A 19,966-nucleotide genomic window follows, 5' to 3' on the forward strand; every position below is an offset into this window, starting at 1 on the left:
AATCTGTAGTCTTTTATATTGGTCTATACTCTGAGGAATTACTCTTCCAGCCTCATTTTATCTAGCAGTAAAAGGATTTCCCTGGTTTCCTTCCTCTCTTCAATTATGAGGCAATTTCAAAATAATTTCTTTTCTTTAAATATATGAGTGTATGCATCAAACATAGGTTGACAGATTTCTAGGTAAAAATCATTGATAAATAGCAAGCTATGGCAGAATATGGAATGGAAAATGGACAAGGGGGCAGGAAGGTGCTAAAAGAGGAAACTGGGGCTGCTCAGTAGGAGGCCATCAAGATGAATTCAATTAGACACCATATTATTTAATTTTTTTTTTTTGATGACTTGCAAGAAAATTTACAGGTGTTTGGCTTGCAAAATAGAAAACATTAAAGGGGGAGAAAGATCTAATGCTAGACCTATAAAGGGTAGTAAAACTCAAACCCAAAAAAGCAGAAACACTGAAGAGACACATTGCATGCAGCATTAACTTAAAAATGAGTCTGTAAAGCATCAGTCAGTTTAAAAATTTGAGGGTTTCTATTCTATTACTGTCCTGAAGATAGATGTCTCCAGTCATTAAGTGAAACGTTTTAATTTTAGGGGCTTTTACTGTTTGTTTCTTGTAGTAATAGGTGATGGATATGTCAGCGAGAACTGAAATGGGTGCGTGTGTGTGTGTGTGCGTGTGTGTGTGTGTGTGTGTGTGTATTTCAGCTCTTCAAATTTAAATTTAGAACTTGCAGACATTATAAACTTTTTAAAAAGTTATTTAACTAGACCAAAACTTTGCATGGATATTTATGCTGTCCTTGACCTCACCATACTTGTCCAGATGGGAATGCTTTATTTTCCTTCTTCCTTCTTTCCTGTGGAACGTGGGCGAGGCCATGAAACTTACTGGCCAACTCCAGCTCATACCGCCTCTCCCCAGCTTGAACTCAGAATATTCATACAGTCTAACAGAGAGTTTGCTTTGAAACAACTAGTCCTTATGGCTCTCAAATTAGCATGTAATGTCAGGCTTCCTTGGAGTTACTGAATTACCAGCCCCACCAGGGCCAGCTCTGTTTTCTGTGCTGCCTCGGCTGTTGGGTACAGAGGGCAGTAAAATTTTACCTGGTGGTTTGGGTTCTAAATCTCTCATGATAAGCTTGGAGAGAAGAATCTCTAGTTTTAAGAAATACTTCAACTGGTTACCTGTTTAATCTTGGTCTTCTATGACACTGAACCTATTTCATAGACTTAGGTTTATTGTGGGAAACAAGGACACTGAAAACATTTAAATGTAAATTCAAATACCTTTAGGGACCAGGTACGTAATGAGGCAAGCATTTGAGCCTATGACAAAAGGAAAGTGGGGTGTATGGAAAACCCAGTAAGTTTCATCCTTACAACAAACCCTATGAAATAAAAATAGCTTATTAACTCCCATTTACAGATGGGAAGACTGAGGCAGAGAGAGAATAAATAGCTTACCCAAGGTCACAAAGCTAGTTAAGATGAGAGCTAAATTCAATCCAGGCTGCCTGGCACCAGAATCTACGCTCTGGGTAGTCTGAGGTATAGTCTGGCAAACCAAGTAGCAGGAGGTCGACAAGCTGAACGTTGTAGAAACAGAAAATAATCGAAATGAGTTAAATGATCTGGGCCACAGTAAAGGAAATAAGAAAGAGATGTTAATACCAAACCTCACCCCTTTTCTCCATCAGGAAATGTTCACATCCTTTTTGATAGATGAGGAGTCAGTGCTCAAGTGACGCCAGGTCAGGGCTTGCAAGAGCAAGTGCCCAGTAGGGGCTCATGACAGGAGTGCAGTGATGTAGGACAAAGGGTCCTGGAAGAGGACAAAGGTGTGTGCAATGGGCAGGGATGTTCAGAGGCAGTCCAGAGGAGCTCATGGAGAAGAGGACCGTCTATTCTGTCAAACATCAGAGCGCTTAGGAAATATAATATTTCAACAGGAAATGCCCACATAAAAATATTGAGATTGAATTGAGGCAGACACAAGGAAATCAGCCATTTAGAGATGATTCTTAAGACAGGAGAAAGAATAGCAAATGATTTTGACTTCCTGAAATCTTGCAGTTTTCTTAAATACCTATTAAGCATGAATGATATTAATTAATCTTTTCCTTAGGGATAATAGAGTACACTGCTTGAATCCATCATTGTTAAATCCAATTGGTAAAAATGGCCATGAGCAATTCCCACTATATCACTCCTCAATTTTCATGCTCCTTTTTTTTCCACTGCATGTTTTGGAGTGCCCTCCACAATAGGCTTTACAGCATACCTCAAATTTTAGAGAGCAGAGGTGCCTGAACATAATACTGTCCTGAATTTTCTCTCTGGCTATACAGACTGTAGAAAAAATATAAATAGTGATACAAGGTTCCTACACATGAATGATTGGGTCAGTATGTCTGGATGACAGGTGCTTTGTTATCTTCTACAAACCTGTTCTAATGGTATTGATACTTTACAATCCCAATCCTGAAGCTTGAGAGGGAATCTTAATTAATATGTTTCAATCACTGTAAGCACCTTTGATGAAAGGTAGTATATTGCAATAATTCTAAACAATGTTTTCCTCTTCTGCAGATTTCCCTGGGGACGCTCTGTTGGCTAGACACAAAAAATCTTTCTGCCTTTTTCTCTTTCATCCACATTTTCTGAAGGAGCTGATTGCAGACTCAGTTAGCTTCTTATACCTGTTGGCCAACTGGAAGAAGGAGAAGAAAGAAAAAACATTTCTAGTTATTTGCTGGGACTCAATGCTAAATTATATGGTTCCTGAGCTTTTTTAAAATTTATTTATTTATTTATTTTTGGCTGTGTTGGGTCTTCGTTTCTGTGCGAGGGCTTTCTCTAGTCGCGGCAAGCGGGGCCCACTCTTCATCGCGGTGCGCGGGCCTCTCACTATCGTGGCCTCTCTTGTTGCGGAGCACAGGCTCCAGACGCGCAGGCTCAGTAGTTGTGGCTCACGGGCCCAGTTGCTCCACAGCATGTGGGATCTTCCCAGACCAGGGCTCGAACCCGTGTCCCCTGTATTGGCAGGCAGATTCTCAACCACTGCGCCACCAGGGAAGCCCCGGTTCCTGAGCTTTAACTAAAGGGTTAAAGGTATGTGTGTATGTGTTACTGCTAACTTGGGTCTACATAACTGCAATTTGGGACTGGCAACAATCGCATGGGAAATGGCTTTCACAGCTGAGTAGCTTTTTCATTTTTCCCAACAAAACATGTACTGGTGTTAGTAAGGCTCTGTTGGTAATCATGGTTTGCTGCATTATGTGGCACCTTGGCTGGTAATTCCCCTAAGTGTTTCCAAGTGTTTGTGTGACCTAAGACCACATAAGCATCACGAGAAAGGGGCTGGTCTCCAGTTGGTGCAATATAAATGCTCTAATGTCTGGGTGCTTTGATGAAATGGAGAAGTATGCCAGAACTGTCAAAGCATCTGGGCTGAGTGCTTTGGGCCTCTGAAAAGATTCTCTATTCTGATAGGTAATGTGCCAGAATTGAAAAAGAAGCCAGCTTACTTGGAAATGAACACACCTGTTTGATGGAAAAGGGATTTTCCAGCCTCACTTCTCTGTGATTCTCAGGAAGCTGTCCATGGATGGAATTGATCACATCTCCATTTACTCCCTTTTGCTCTATGTCCGATCACCACGTCCTTTTCCTTGGAAAGCTTCCCATTGCAAATCTGTACTTTAGATCAGCTCTCTTCCATTCCCTTCATTAGGATAACTCAAGATTGTTTTTCTAATTCTCAGCTGAACAAAAATCTTTTTTAGCAATAAACAAAGTTTTAACCCTTCCATACAGTAGGGTCACATGCCCTATTTTTAAGACAATATCTTTACATAGGGGATAATTTTTTATCTGACTGTGGCTAGTATTACTTAGTCTGTGGAAATGTTTTATTATTAGTTTCCTACTCTCTCTATCCCAGCTCCAACCTTATTCCCCACTTCTTAACTCCAGTTATCATTGCTATTTGATTAATCGCATAGCTATTGAGTCAATCACAATAGCCATGCCCTCAGCCTAGCCACAGGCATCATCGGTCATCATTTCATATTTGATTGTTTATTTATTCAAAAAGTATTTATTGTTGTGCCTGCTAGCCACAGGAAGCAGGGCACAGTCTCTTTTTTCAATGTCTAATAAAGAAGACGAATGTGAACAAAGTATGGCTACAAGAAAGCACATTTGAGTCAGAGGTCAACCCAGGAAAAGTAAGAGTTTAAAGATAATCCATTATCTTCAGGCTGGTGTGTGTGTTGAAAGTGCTGAACTAATTACATAGGATATGAAAATTTAAATTATGTTATTTATTGAGATCACGTATTACTGGACAGCACTAGGTACATTAATTCAACAAACATTTTAGCACATCTCTGTGCTAAGCATTGAGCTTAAAGACCTTATGGACACCAAGGTGATGCCATCTGTCCTCTGCTTCAGGGAGGTCACAGTCTAGTGGCCAAGAGAGTGAACAACCATTATATTCATGTGGAAGAAGTGCTATGAAATAGGAGTCACAGCAAGGCCTGGGTACCCCATATGTGGGCACTCAGCCCATCTGGGAGGTGGCAAGTTTCAAAAGAGGGCTTTTCTTCTTTAGGACTGGGCTTTATTCAAGTGGAAAAGGAGAAAGGCATTCCAAACAGAGGAAAGAGCATGTGCAAAGAGTCAAAAACAAAAGCACAGCATGACTCTTTCTACATAGAAATAAACATAAACTAATAATATTACTTAGTGGGTTTTTTTTGAGTTAGTTTGTGCTTTCAAAGCACCTGTGATGCATGATGAAATTTAATCTGCATTTTGATTGGAAAAAGAAAAGATAGGTATTGTTTCATCAGTCAAGAGGAAGCAAGAAAAAAATCAGTGTCACGATGAGTTGTGTCTGCCCTGGAGCTCAGCTTCCGTGTCGCTGCTGTGTGTCTTTCCTCTGAGATGAGAGCTTCACCCTGGCCTTTGCCAGGGCTGACCTTGACCTGTGAGGGGTTCGGTGGAGGCAGCAACACTCTCCTTCATGCCTCACAAAGGATCATTTAGATGTTATTTGGAGCTTCGCCATTCAGGAGCATTTCTCTTAAAACAATTTTAACAAACTATTAAGCCAGTGGAATCTCAGCTAGCAACTAAAATGCATGCATATGGCCCAAGGATCCTTACTCAAGAGACGTCCTTGGAATCAGCCTAGGTGAACCCTCAAGATGTGAGTGAGTGCCTCTCAAGAGAGATTTAAAACTGGAATTGATTCCAGCAAAGCTGCCTCAGCTACGCGGATAAATATCTCCCCATCCAGAAGAGCAGAGCTATCTGAGAATGAAGACAAATGTGAAAATCTTCTTGACATCATCATGGAAGACCTGAGGAGTACAAGCAATGTAGGACATAACTAGCAATTAATAGCCTTGTCAGTCTCCAGGCCCTCTCTTTGCTCTGATCCATGAATGGTGTTAGTGGAGCATGTAAGTATTGTAAACACTTGCCACATGATGGAACTAAATTACATTGCACGTGTTTATTTATTTAAAAATTTTTATTGGAGTATAGTTGATTGACAATGTTGTGTTAGTTTCAGGTGTACAGCAAAGTGACTCAGTTATACATATACATGTATCCATGTATCTTCTTTTTTAGATTCTTCTCCCATATAGGCCATTATGGAGTATTGATGTTATTTTTACAGTGGGGAAACCTGAAAGACAGGTTAGGCAAGTAGAATCGCCCTAGGCCACTCAGTTTTCAAGCTTTGGGATCGGAAATGTTATTTCAGGGATCCTCCCTCCATTTCTTACTCTGACTATGAAGATGTGCTTCCCGCTGTACTTGGATTAATTGAGCCACTACTGGAAATTCTCTTCGATTTTCCTTTGCTAATTGAAAAAGATTTCCAATTCTCAAGTTTCCCTGGAGGCTCCATGCAGACATTACTTTGGAAGTCCACATGTAAGAGAGAAAATTGCTTATGTTTCTTATGCTTTCTTCTTGAAAACTGAGAGAAATATTGACCTACAAAATCATAAGCAGACTTTTGGGGCTTGATGTTCTCTTAAGGCAAATGTATATAGCATGCTATTGATTTATGCACTATTGTATAATTATTCCAGTGTCAATCTAAAAAAGAACATGGAAAGCATGATCTTTCTTCCCCTAAAGGCGAACTTATTTATGGTGCATTTTGTAATCCTGACCATCAATATTTTATTAAAAGGTGAACATTATATTATATTTATTTATAAAAAGTCTGAGTTCATAACATTTTTGCTAGATCAAGTTTACCTGTGTTTTGAAGAATTCAGTCCACTAGAAAATGTTTCCCTTCTCTTTCAAATTCTTCTAAATATCATGATTATTAATAATCTTGCCCTTTCTTTTAGAGATAATTATCTATATTTTTTGGTTAGAAAGGTTAATAACCTGATGGTTTATCTTTTGAAAAATTATAATAAACATCCTTTTACGCTCCACTTTTATTCACTGATATTTAAATCTTTTTGTTAATAATTTGTGTCAGTGTCAGAGTCTCTTTTCTCTTAGTTCATATTAAAACTCAAGCACAACAATTTTTTTGCATGTATTTTAAAAGCTCCAAATGCTCAGAATTAAGAATATCTAAGGACTTTTAGACACAATTATTTTATTTCATGCTGATTAGATACAATGATTTGATGATTGCTTCGAGAATACCTGGACCTGAAAATACCAGCTGAATATTGAGAACCTGAGAAGGTTACCATGACAAAGTTGTGAAGTCTGTTAAACTGACCCTGGTGTTTCAGAGACACAATAAGTTTTAAATTAGTCAAATTCTTTTTCCACTCTTACCCTTGCCTTTGTCTCCTTCCCCTACCTCTTAAAATCTTAGAGTAAGAGGTTCTCTGAGATGAATGACTGAATTAGATGACTTGCTAGGAATCATTTATTTGCAAAGTAACAAAAACAACAAATTTCTAATTGCTCAAGCAAGGAATGAACTACAGGAGATTTTTTTTCCAGGACAATTATCTCTAAATTTTTGTTCCAGGGAGCAGTTGTACTGATCAGTCCTCTAATTGCTGCGGTGATGGGAGAATGAACTAGAGAGAGGATTATAAAATATTTCGATGATGGAGGAAGTATTCTATAACATTTATAAGCTTTTGTAAAATTATACACTTCCGACTTACATAGCGACCTAAGGTAGCAATCACGGAGCAACCATCACATTTCCAAGACTTTGTAAACCAGAATTCGAAGAGACTCTGGATATAAAAAAGTGAGTCCAGGACTAGTAGCCACTCAGACTTTATTTCTTTCATTATTATCTGATTTTCCATTTCCGGGACTGGGGAAATCTCTGTCACATGGCTAGTAGCATGATAAAGTATAAGGATCTGAATTGCTCAAGGTAAGAGTATAATCTGCCTGATTGGAGGAAGGCTGGTACAGTATGAGGGGCCACATGCAGGGCATAGATGGGGTAGAAGCCAAATGTCATGGCAGAAAGGCACTGTTAGTTATCAGAATAAGGGCCTGGAGTGCTCAAGAAAATGATGATTCCAATAACATGTTAGGAAAATGAATTCCAGTTCAGATGAGATGATAGGGTTCAGGATACAGGCCAGGAATATGTGTGGGGACCTCTCTGCTTGAGAGCTGGCCACCTGCTGTGGTCAGATTCATTATTTAAAGAAAATGCAAAGTTCTGATCATTTAGCTTCTCTTGGTGGAGGACTTTATTGGGGTTAAATAGTTAGTGTATAACATGATAAACATTAAATGTGCTTAAATGCTTGATTTATGCTATGGATGTGGGAAATAGCAATTTGTAAAAAAAAAAAAATGCTATTAACAGTGCCTAAATTCAAGTATTCTCTACTCTTTGAAGGCAGCAGCTTGGTAACATCTCATAAGATATGCAACAATGTCATGGGTGTGATTTTACCTCTGAAGAATCAGGATTGGAAGAGATCATTGATGTCACCAAGTACAAAGTTCACTACTAATGTATTTTATTAGCCTGCTGATTTTTCTAGACATGACCATTCAGAATATAGCTTAATTCAAATTATATTCACCACTTCATCACCATGACCAGTCTTTATTTAATTAAAGAGAACTATTTAATTTGTGAAATGCCAACTTCGGATGCCCCAAACGACAAGGAGGTGCTTGTTTCCAAGATATTATCTAACTTTGACATGTGATATTGGGTTAAGAGATATGTGCTTTTTAGAGTACACACAAACTTACAGAATTCACTATTCATTAAGAAATCCACATGTCATACCTCAGCTGAACCACCTCAACCTTAGGAGCACTAAAAAAAAACTGAATGAACCAATAAATCTGATTCAGGTTCATGAAATTTTAACAGGGTTTCCCAACTTCAGCCTGTAAGTGCTCTGTTGGGGAAGTTGAAACTCTCAACTCATAACTCTCTGACTTATGAAGAGATAAACTCCTACAGGAGCAACTCAATCACCTCCCTTGCCTGGTGCCTCTGGTATAAGTAAAAATGAAAAAGGACCCATTCAAACTTTTCCACCCCATGTGCTTAAGTCCCTATTGACAATAAGGACTCTGTATTGTTTAGATAAGTAAAAGGGCTCATGCAGAGAATAAGGTAAAGCTGATATAGTATTTTAAAAATAAGTTATTCTAGCTGAGTAATGATCCTCAGTATTTTTTTTTTCTGATGAAAAATTTACTCCATTTTCCTGCTTGATTAATTAATACTGAATGTGATGGGGACTGTAAAACACTGTCCTTCAATTTTCTGCTTGGGATCAGGTTTTAATGATACTACAATAACAAAGCTTCATCAAATTGGTCTAACCTACCTGCCAAATATGTAATTTTACTTCACAGTAATTATAGGAATTCGTTCAATCACGCAACAAATATCAATATTTATAGAAAACCTACTGTGTATGTTTGAGGCACTGCCACAGACTTGGGATGCCACAATTACAAGACAGACATGTTTCCCACTGTATTAGTTTGCTAGGGCTGCTGTAACAAAGCATCACAAACTGGGTGGCTTAAGCAACAGAAAAATTGCATGTCTTATACTTCTAGAGGCTAGAAAAAGAAGCTGTCGACAGCACTGATTCCTTCTAAGGGCTGTGAGGGAAGGGTCTGTTCTAGGCCTCTTTTCTTGGCTTGTAGATGGCCATCTTCTTCTTGTACCCCTTTTTATCACCTTTCCTCTACATGTAGCTGTGCTTCTGTCCAAAGTCTCCTTTTTATAAGGACACTAGTCATATTGGATTAGAGACCCACGCTATTCCAATATAACCTCATCTTAACTAATTAGATCTGCAGTGACCCTATTTCCAAAGAGTCATATTCTGAGTAAGGTACTTGGAATTAGAACCTCAACATGTAAATTTTGGAGCGATACAATTCAACTCATAACACCTGACCTATGAACCTTCACTCTAATGGAAGCAGGTGACATTTAAGTCACAAATTACAATAAAGTATAATGAATGTTATACTGGAGCATGGGTCAGGTAGTGGGTGAGCACACAATCATGGTTAAGGAGCCCTGGTTTTGCCCTAAGGTGATGGAAATCCATTTTAAAGGTTTTTAAATAGAGTTTTGATGTAATGAAATTTGCTTCTTAGAAAGATCACTCTGGCTTCCCAGTGGAAAATGTATTGTAGGGGAGACTGGATAAAAGTTGAAGGTAGTCTGGTCTAGCATAGAAGCAGTGAGAATGGCAGAAATGGATGGGTTCAAGAAATATTTATAACAGATTCAGTAAAGCTTAGTATTCAACTGGATGAGGAAATTGAAGGAAAGAGAGGAGGTAACGGTGACTTCATATTTCTGGCTTGAAAAACTGAGTTTTTCAAATAGCATTGTCATTTGCTGAAAAGGTAAATATAGAGAAAGAAGAGGAGAAGCTGACATGTTCATTGCCGGCCATGTTAGTATTTAAATATCTCCAGAAAATCCAAATGGACCTGTTAGGAGGTACAATAGTTAGTTTTATGGATCTTGATCTCAGGCGAGAGAGATGGACTTGAGATACAGATTAGGGTCATCTCAGCATGTGGGTCAGAGTTTTGGCAGCAAATAGATGGCAACCTGGAAAGAAGTCACTTGAAAAGACTTTGATGAATGAACTATTTACAAAGTTATTGGCTGGGTTCAGGGAACACAGCAAGAGTTGGGGAAGTACTCTGGAATGAACACAACTGAAAGCTGTTACCACTCCGAGGCTTGAGGGGTAAAGAGAAAGGAAGAGTTACTGGAATCTGCCAAGACCTATCACTAAAGGAGAGGGTTGCCTAACAGGCAGGGTCTCTGGTAAGAGAATGCAACCACTGCTAACCCAGAACCAGGTATGGAAGGAGCCAGAAAAAAAATAATATCTTACATCTCTCTCCTCCCAGGATCCAATTTCCTGCTGGTATCCTTCTTGACAAAAACAAACCACCAACCAAAGGACCAAAGATGCAGTTTAATAGACATCAGCTTCCCAGGGCACAGAACAGGGTGGAGAAGGGTGGACAAATTGCCGGGAGGGGCAAAGATGATACCAACACAAGCCGTATACAGATGATGAGGAACTGGAAATTTGATAGGGACTTAGATCATCTGGGAAGAGAATATAGATGGAAAGAAGAAGGCATAAGATCCTCTTTCTAAACATCAAAGGTTTGCCAAACATCAAAATTTGAGGGTCTAGAAAAAGTGGAGAAATCACCAAAAACAAACAAACAAAAGAGATTTATAAAAAATGATTAGAAAAGCAGAGGAGTATCACATCTAACACACACACAAAAAAGAATGTTCCAAGGAGAGAGCAGCAAACAATGTTAAATGCTGCGGTGAAGCAAAATAAAGATAGAAAAGGGTATGTGAAGTTTAGCTTATATGGTGGCCATTTGGGAACTCAGTGGGTAGCTTCCATGAAGTGGCAGGGATACTAGCCATATTGCACCAATTTGAAGAATAAGGAGCATGTGAAGAAATGAAGAGAATAAATATAGGTAATCTATTCCTGCAGGGGAGTAGGTAATATGAAAGCGTATCTCCCCCTCCTTTTGTTAAAGGATTGGAGCGCATGTGTTGTAAATCCCATCAATTCAGCTAATGTGGTCTTGGTCTGTTCTCTAGAGACTGGCCAACCCAGCTTTAGGAAGAGAATGTTGTCTTTGTTCCTTAGGTAGCTGTGGTGTCGCCAAGGCTGGCTGCCTTGAACACAGCTAAGAGTCGGAAGGTTTGAAGAATGGCCACCATTTAAAAGACTGACATCTGGTTCTCTTTTCTGCTCTGGGAATGAACATTGTGCGTGGCTTTTCAGGGAGGGTCCAGTGGACTGCTGGGTCTGTTTGTTTAATTCCATTGAGATTATCACAGTTTTCACTGATGCCAGTTTGAGGATAGGAAGAAGACTTTCCAGCACTCCCTTTGCTGCCTCTAACCAAGGCTTTTTATTATCCTACCTATCTTGGGATTCAAACATGAATCTCTAAAGTGCAAGACTTCCTCAGAAGACCAGATGTTGGCAGAGAAAACCACTGGGCTGTTCTACTTTATCACATTCTTGTGTTACTGTGACATATGGTGTGAAGCAAATATTGGTGCATGGAAATATAAAGCATCAGGATGCATCTGAGTTATTCCTCCCGAGTTACATTTGATCTGTGAATGCCGGAAACACTCCATTTCATAGCCATAATTATCATTCAAAGTAAATCATGCATTTGGGGGGCATAAAATGAGATGCTTTAGAATGCATACGATTACAATTATTGCATATTTCTCCAAAGAAAGATTGGAATTATATGGTTAATGAGAAGGGTTGCTGCTTTAGAATGTGGCAAAGAGAAGCTAAGGTGAGGGATACATTATAATGGATTAATACTAAGCAAATGTTATTTTTCCCTTTCCTTTTCAATCCCAGCAATCAGTTCCTACAGGGGTAGCTTTGTGGTGTATTTTTGTTCGTTTTGTTTTTATTACAGTCATTCTTGAAATTTTAAATCTGTAAATCAGATTTTTATAGGTCAAATAATATTTTCCAGTAGATTTCCAGTATATTGATATTTTCAGAGATGAATTTGCATGGACAAGTACATGTTAAGATGTTAAAAATTACATTCTAAACAATTGCTAATGTGAGACAGTATCAAGATATACATCAAGAATCAGTATTAGAGAAGCTGTGTGTAGATGCTAAACCCAGTGTTAGAGGTTAAGAAAAAGCTCAGGAGCAAATTTAAGGTCAGTCTAGTTTCAGGAGGTTAAATGGAAAATGTCAAAGAGTCCTGAGGGTCCAAATTAGGAATCAGCAAAAGCACTGAAGTTGCAGCATTAGAGACGTCTTAAGGAGGAAATCCAAAACTACCCATCCTTATTTTGCTGTCTTAGTGCTCCTTCCCTTGCCCTCTGATTTGCACTACAAAACACATATATTTGAGGTATGGTAAGGATTTTGAAATTTATACAAAAACATTGCTCTGAAAATTGTCAAGTGAATACTACCTTAAAACTTATTGCCTGTCAATGTAAGGGATAGAAGAAGTAGTACTTACAGTTTAATTTTTAGAAACTATTTTTTGATAGCCTTAAGTGGCTATCTTTCCCTGGGAAGATCTTCCTAATTTTATATACTCTTTCCTGCCACCTCTTCTCTCCCTCCCCACAATAAGCCCACACCCAAGATATGCCATCATGTCTGCTTTTGACAATCCTGATTATATACATCCCATGAGGAAATCACCTCCTTCCTTTCTAAGATATCAACTCATCTTTTCATCAAACTGTCTGGTGCTAGTGATTTTTTTTTAATGTAGTGACCTCATTTTTGCAATGAAGTATTGGGTAAGATAAGATCCTTGGCTTCTTAGGGGCAATAATGCTTATTTATTTTTATTTTTTTGTAAGATCCAAATCATTCCTGCTCACCTAACAGGGGAGACTATATGCAATCATTCCTCTTGCTTTTCTCTCTGCCCTCCCCAACGCTTTGTTCTCATGATAGTCTTCTATATATGTTTAAATCTTCATTCAAGATTTATGCCTTCTGCAATGAATCTGCCTCTGCAACCTCCTGGAAGACATGCTGTTCTTCCTTGGCATTCACATGGCATGTTTTTATTAAAATATTAAAGCATATTTCACATTGTATTGTAATTTTACTTTTACTCTTCCCAAATCATAATGCCCTTTAAATCAAAGCTCTGTCTTATTGTTGTCCTTATATCCCCAGCACTTGACATAGTACATGGCATATACCAACAACATTGCTGACAAGGAGATACAGAAATTGAAAAAAACTAAAGCAATGAGAATAACACAAAGCAAAAGATAATATTTACTGAGGCTTACTATGGTCCAAAGTTTGTCTTGGTCAATTTACATGTTAAAATTGTTAGAAGTAGATACGGTTGCAAGGAACAGAAAACCCCAAATTAAAAATGAGTTAAAAATGATAGAAGTTTATTTTTCCCTCACACTCAAGAAGTCCAGAGGTAGTAGGTCTGGGCATGATATGTCGCTTTATGGTAGCAAGAACCTAGGCTTCTTATATCTTGTGATCCTCCATGGTTGACTTCTACTCTTAAGATCATATCATGCTTCAAGCTGGATGCCAGAGAGCTTCTGGAGCTCCAGCCATCATGCCCAAATTCAGTCAGCAGGGGGAGAGAAAGAGGGCAAACTTCTCCCCCCAGCCCACCTACTTCCTTTCCTATCTCTTCTCAGAAGTTGCAAGTAGTACTTTTGCTTGTGCATTATTGGCTGGAACTAGTCATGTGATTATTCTTAGTTGAAAGGCATGGTGGGAAATGAAGTCTTTACTCTGGGTAGCCATGTGCCCAAATAAAAACTGAAGATTATATTAAGAAGGAAGGAAGAATTGACATTAGGAGATAATTAGCAGTCTCTGGCATAAGTGCATTGTCAAATTTAACCATCTCAACAACTTTATGAGTACTAACCTTAGGGTACTATTATTATTGCCATTAATTCATTTGCCATATCTGTGCATTACTGTATATTAGATCTAGTTCTAGGACCTTGGTATTTGGCAGGAAACAAGGCATTTAAGCCCCTGCCCTCTTGGAGGCTTTATTCTGGTTAGGAAGGCAGACATTAAACAAATACATAGTAATATAATGTTAGACAGTAATAAGGTTCATGAAGAAAGTTAATCAGTGTAAGAGAATAGTGTATAATGCAGTTAATTTAAATAGGATGATCCTGAAAGGACTTTGAAGGGGTAGCTTCTTAGCTATGATCTGGTTGGAATCATAAGAACATCTGGGAGACGAGGTTTCCAGGCAAAAGGAACAAAAACACCTTCAGTTGGACATTAGGGAGTTAGTAAAAATACTGGTGAATGTGGAAATGAAATCAGAGAAAGAGAGGCAGAACCAGACTACATAGGGTTGTAGACAGTGATAGAAAGTTTGGGTTTTATTCTGAGTTTGATGGGGGCCGCTGGAGTTTTTGAGCTGGTGAGTGGAATGATTAGATTTAGGCCTTAAATAAGCCATTTTTGTTGTTGCATAAATAATGGCTCAAAAAGTAAGAGGCTAGTGGAAAAGGAGGCAGAGTGAAAACAAATAAAGCAAAAGGGGATCATTTAGAGAGTTTAGGTGAGAAATGATGGTAGCTTGGACAAGGATGGTTATAATGATGAAGGTGAGAAGTGATCAGAGGCAGGATATATTTTGAAAGTGGAGCTGATATGCAGTGAGAGTGAAAGACATCAAGGATGTCTTGTAGGTTTTTATGATGGTTGATTTTATGTGTCAACTTGGCTAGGCCATGGTACCCAGTTTTTGGAATTGGTTCTTTAATCTGATTAGATTTAAAGGCACTAATGGTTATTTCCATTGACAATAAGAGCGTGGATAGTCCATGGTGTAATGTGGCAATAGAGGTTCACAAAATATCACCATTGGATACTACTTTTTTTTTTTTAATTTTTGAACTTTATTTTATTTATTTTTTTATACAGCAGGTTCTTATTAGTCATTAATTTTATCCACATCAGTGTATACATGTCAATCTCAATCGCCCAATTCATCACACCACCATCACCACCCCCTGCCGCTTTCCCCCCTTGGTGTCCATACGTTTGTTCTGTACATCTGTGTCTCAATTTCTGCCCTGCGAACCAGTTCATCTGTACCATTTTTCTAGGTTCCACATACATGCGTTAATATACGATATTTGTTTTTCTCTTTCTGACTTATTTCACTCTGTATGACAGTCTCTAGATCCATCCACATCTCAACAAATGACCCAATTTCGTTCCTTTTTATGGCTGAGTAACATTCCATTGTATACACATACCACATCTTCTTTATCCATTCATCTGTCGATGGGCATTTAGGTTGCTTCCATGACCTGGCTATTATAAATAGTGCTGCAATGAACACTGGGGTACATGTGTCTTTTTGAATTATGGTTTTCTCTGGGTATATGCCCAGTAGTGGGATTGCTGGATCATATGCTAATTCTGCTTTTAGTTTTTTAAGGAACCTCCATACTGTTCTCCATATTGGCTGTATCAATTTACATTCCCACATGTGATTAACATTCAAATCAGTAGGCTTTGAGTAAAGCAAATTACCCTCCATAGTGTGGATGGGCCTCATCCAATCAGTTGAAAGTCTTAAGACAAAAGGCTAAGGTTCCTGAAAGAAGAAGGAATTCTGCCTCTGGACTGTGTTTGTACCAAGCTGCAACATCTGCTGTTCTCTGAGTCTCCAGCCTGTTGGCCTTCCCTGCAGATTTCAGTCTCATCAGCCCTTACAACTGCATGAGCAGATTTAAAAATACATCTCTCTTTCTATAGGTATACATATCCTATTGGTTCTGCTTTCTGGAGAAGCCTGACTAATACAATTTTGTTCTGAGCAACTAGGTGAATGGTTGTAACACTGACCAAGATGGGACAGACAGAGAAGTGAATTGTGGTGAGGAGGGGAGAGGAAATGGAGAAAAGCATGAGTTTTATATTAGACATGCTAATTTTGAGAACCTTATTAGACAACCAGGCGGAGATGTTGAGTAAGCAATTGGTAAATGAGTGTAATGCTCAGGGGATAGGTCAGAACTAGAATCTATCTAAAACTAGGAGTCATCAGCATATAGAAGATGTTTAAAACATTGGAACTAATTAGCTCAACTATAGACAGAATGTTGATAAAGAGCAGAAGATGGCTGAGGACCGAGACCTGAGGGAGTCCAATATTTAGAGGCCAGGAAGAAGGGGAATCAAGCAAAGGAAACGGAACAAGGACAGACACAAGTATAAGAAGACCCAGGAGAGTAGAGTGATCCAGAAGATAAATAAAGAAGGAGTCTTAAAAACAGGGGATTCATCAACTGTGTCAGATGTTGCTGAGAACTGGGAATTGTTCATTGTATTTGGCATATTGGAGGAACACAGTGACCTTGAGAAGTGGAATATCAGTAAATGGCAGGGACAAAGCGTGACTGGGATGGGTTAAAGAGAAAATAGCTGTTAAGGAAGTAAAGATAGCAAGTATAGACAACTTTCTAGGTAGTTTCACTATGAAGATGAGCAGAGAAATGGGGCAGTGCTGCAGGACTTCATGGGATTTAAGAGCAGAGTCAGACTGGTTGAGGCTGCAGAAGGAGGCCAAAAGAAGCCACTTAGAAAACTTTTAATTTCAGCTTTTCATCATTAATACTTTCAAATTATTGAACATTGAATGCACGGATACTTCCTTAGGTTTTTATGCATTACCAGGCAAGTGCTAGCACTGTGTAAGGAAAGAGGGCTGTAATACATTACATAGCACCTGGAACCATATATCCTCACCACAGCAAAGTCCCGGGAGGGTTTTTTTTTTTTTTTTTAATATAAAAGATCTTTCTGCACTTTTGTATGGTGATGTTAGCAATGCAGTAGAGAGAGAAAGGGACGCAGGAGAGAAAAAACAATTGCAATAGGAAAGTTATAGAACAGGCAAGAGGGGTTGGGGTTGAATGCAGTCATGGGAGGTTGATATTAAATTAGAGCAGGGAGAGTTAAATAAAAGCAGGGAGGATGGGTATATGCATAAAAATGCAGACAGTTGAGTGATGGGGAAACAGTGTAGTTTTTTTCTGACTGCTTTGAATCTTCCCCCCACAGTGAAATGAGATGAAGTCATCATGTGGATGTAGAATATTAGGAAGTGGTTTAGAGTTTTGAGGAATAGAAAAGTGTGTGAAATGTCATTTGGGAGAGTGGAAGCAGGAATTGTCTAGGGAAGTGTACAAAGATTGTTGGGATCTGCTGAGCCCTACTTGTAAGATTTGCCATCACAAATTCAGAATAGGCCCTGTTAGAACATTGTTTCTCTTCAACCACACTGAGATACAATGGTGCTATGGCAGAGGTATCAAGAGTCAGGTTTAAGTAGAGTTGGAGTTTGTCATGTAAAAGTTACACGGGTGGTGCTAAGCAAAATTTTAAAGATGTTCCTCCAAGATTCCCATCCCCTGGTTATTCTTTCAGACACTAATCTATGTCCTACTGTAAAGAGACTTTGCAGATGTAATTAAGGTTATTAATCAGTTGAGTTTAAGATAAAGGAGATTATCCTGTATTATCCAGGTGGCCCAATGTAATCACATGAGCCATTTAAAAGCAGAAAGGTAGAAGAGGAGGCCAGAGAAATTCAAGGTGTGAGGAGGATCTGACGGGCCTTGTTGACTCTGAAATGTAGTGGTCCACATGCAAGGACCAGAGAGTGGCCTCTGGGAGCTAAGGGTGGCCCCCAGCCAATAGCCAGCAAAGAAATAGGGACCTCAGTCCCATAATTGCAAGGAACTAGGTTGGGCCAACAAGTTGAATGAACTTGGAAGTGGATTCTCCCTCAGAGCCTCCAGATAAGAGCCCACTAGACTTCTGACTATAGAATTATGAGATAGTAAATGAGTGTTGTTTCACCCAATCCAAAAATGGGCAGAAGACCTAAATAGACATTTCTCCAAAGAAGACACACAGATGGCCAAAAAGCACATGAAAAGCTGCTCAACATCACTAATTATTAGAGAAATGCAAATCAAAACTACAATGAGGTATCACCTCACACCAGTTAGAATGGGCATCATCAGAAAATCTACAAACAACAAATGCTGGAGAGGGTATGGAGAAAAGGGAATCCTCTTGCACTGTTGGTAGGAATGTAAATTGATACAGCCACTGTGGAGAACAGTATGGAGGTTCCTTAAAAAACTAAAAATAGAATTACCATACAACCCAGAAATCCCACTACTGGGCATATACCCAGAGAAAACCATAATTCAAAAAGAGACATGTACCACAATGTTCATTGCAGCACTATTTACAATAGCCAGGTCATGGAAGCAACCTAAATGCCCATCGACAGACGAATGGATAAAGAAGATGTGGTATGTGTATACAATGGAATATTACTCAGCCATAAAAAGGAACCAAATTGAGTCATTTGTTGAGACCTGGGTGGATCTAGAGACTGTCATACAGAGTGAAGTAAGTCAGAAAGAAAAAAACAAATATCGTATATTAACACATGTATGTGGAACCTAGAAAAATGGTACAGTTGAACCAGTTTACAGGGCAGAAGTTGAGACACAGATGTAGAGAACAAATGTATGGACACCAAGGGGGGAAAACCGCGGTGGGGTGGGGATGGTGGTGTGCTGAATTGGGTGATTGGGATTGACATGTATACACTGATGTGTATAAAATTGATGACTAATAAGAACCTGCAGTATAAACAAACAAACAAATAAAACAAACAAAAAACAACTAATACTAAACTTTCTTTGGGTTATTTGTATGGAAATATGTTAATATAAATGTTTCAGACATTACATGAAATTTCTAAAAATCTTATATGTTCTGGTATAATGTTATAAGTCATAATTCTAGTTATTACTTTAAAATGTATATCTCAGAAATAACTAAATTTCCTTGTCAATTGCATTATTATGAACTTTCATCAAATCTTTAACTGTGGTCATTTTTAAGTCTTTTGTCATTTACAGACAGTTCTGGGTGTACTCTGATGCTTTTGCAAAAATGTTCCTATAAAAGGGTTTCATCTTCAAGGAATTCATGGAAAAGACTCTGACAAGTACAGGTTTCTGGTAACTGACTATACTGCTGAACTGAATGAATAAGCATTTTCAGAACTCTAATGGAAAGCTGATGAACTCATAAAAGTGCTAACGAAAGATCAAGATAAAAAAAAATTAATTACAAGGGACTGAGTGTACTGAAGAGGATGATTATAATTTTTGTGACTTTCTGTTTGAATAAAAAAAAAAATCCCACAAGGACTCAGAGGCAAAAAATATACAAATCAATTTTCACTGCAAAGTAAAGGAGCTGTTACAGTGGAGGATTACTGGACTGAATGTCAATATTATGACATAGCATGAGTGTGTTTCGTGTTTGGTAATTTCCATCATTGTTGCTTTTGTTGTGGCCATCCATTTACAACGCATGGTGTCAGTTTATTTATCTCTTGTAAAAATAAAATACAGTGTGTGTGTGTAAAAAAAAAAAAAAGTTGTTTCAAACCACTAAGTTTGGTAGTAATTTGTCATGGCACCAGTAGAAAACTAACAGGTAGGTGGCAAAGGCCAAATTGTTGATAGAATATGCAAAGGGGTGATCACTAGTAATGGACTATAGAATCCTTCCTAGGAGGGAAGGGAGGATGAAGTAACATGAGAAGGATGATGAGAAAAAGTGAATTAAAACTCTTGATGGATTGAATAATTATTGGAATCCAAGTGCTGGATTCAGAATATAGTTATAAGAGTACATGGTGGAGATGGGATAAAAGACAAGATTGTTGGAAGAGCAAAGGAAAAATTATTGTTAAAAGCCAGGATAGTGGATGGATTATCTACATGTGTGGTGTAGCCACACAACATGGTGACAGGAAGGATAGTAGAGAAAAACCTAGAGAATGAGCCA

General features: G+C 38.5%; 1 long non-coding RNA gene across 1 annotated transcript; it reads right to left on the reverse strand.

Annotated features, from left to right (window-relative positions):
* Positions 1-1,202: 1,202 nt before the first annotated feature.
* Positions 1,203-18,302, reverse strand: LOC309625359. The gene is made up of 2 exons (XR_014242479.1): positions 2,584-18,302; positions 1,203-2,220 (listed from the first exon to the last, which is right to left on the reverse strand). It is a non-coding gene; the product is annotated as an uncharacterized lncRNA (long non-coding RNA).
* Between the last annotated feature and the right edge of the window lie 1,664 nt (positions 18,303-19,966).

The sequence above is a fragment of the Balaenoptera borealis genome (assembly GCF_965194805.1).
Source record: "Balaenoptera borealis genome assembly, chromosome: 3".
Classification (NCBI taxonomy): Eukaryota; Metazoa; Chordata; class Mammalia; order Artiodactyla; family Balaenopteridae; genus Balaenoptera; species Balaenoptera borealis.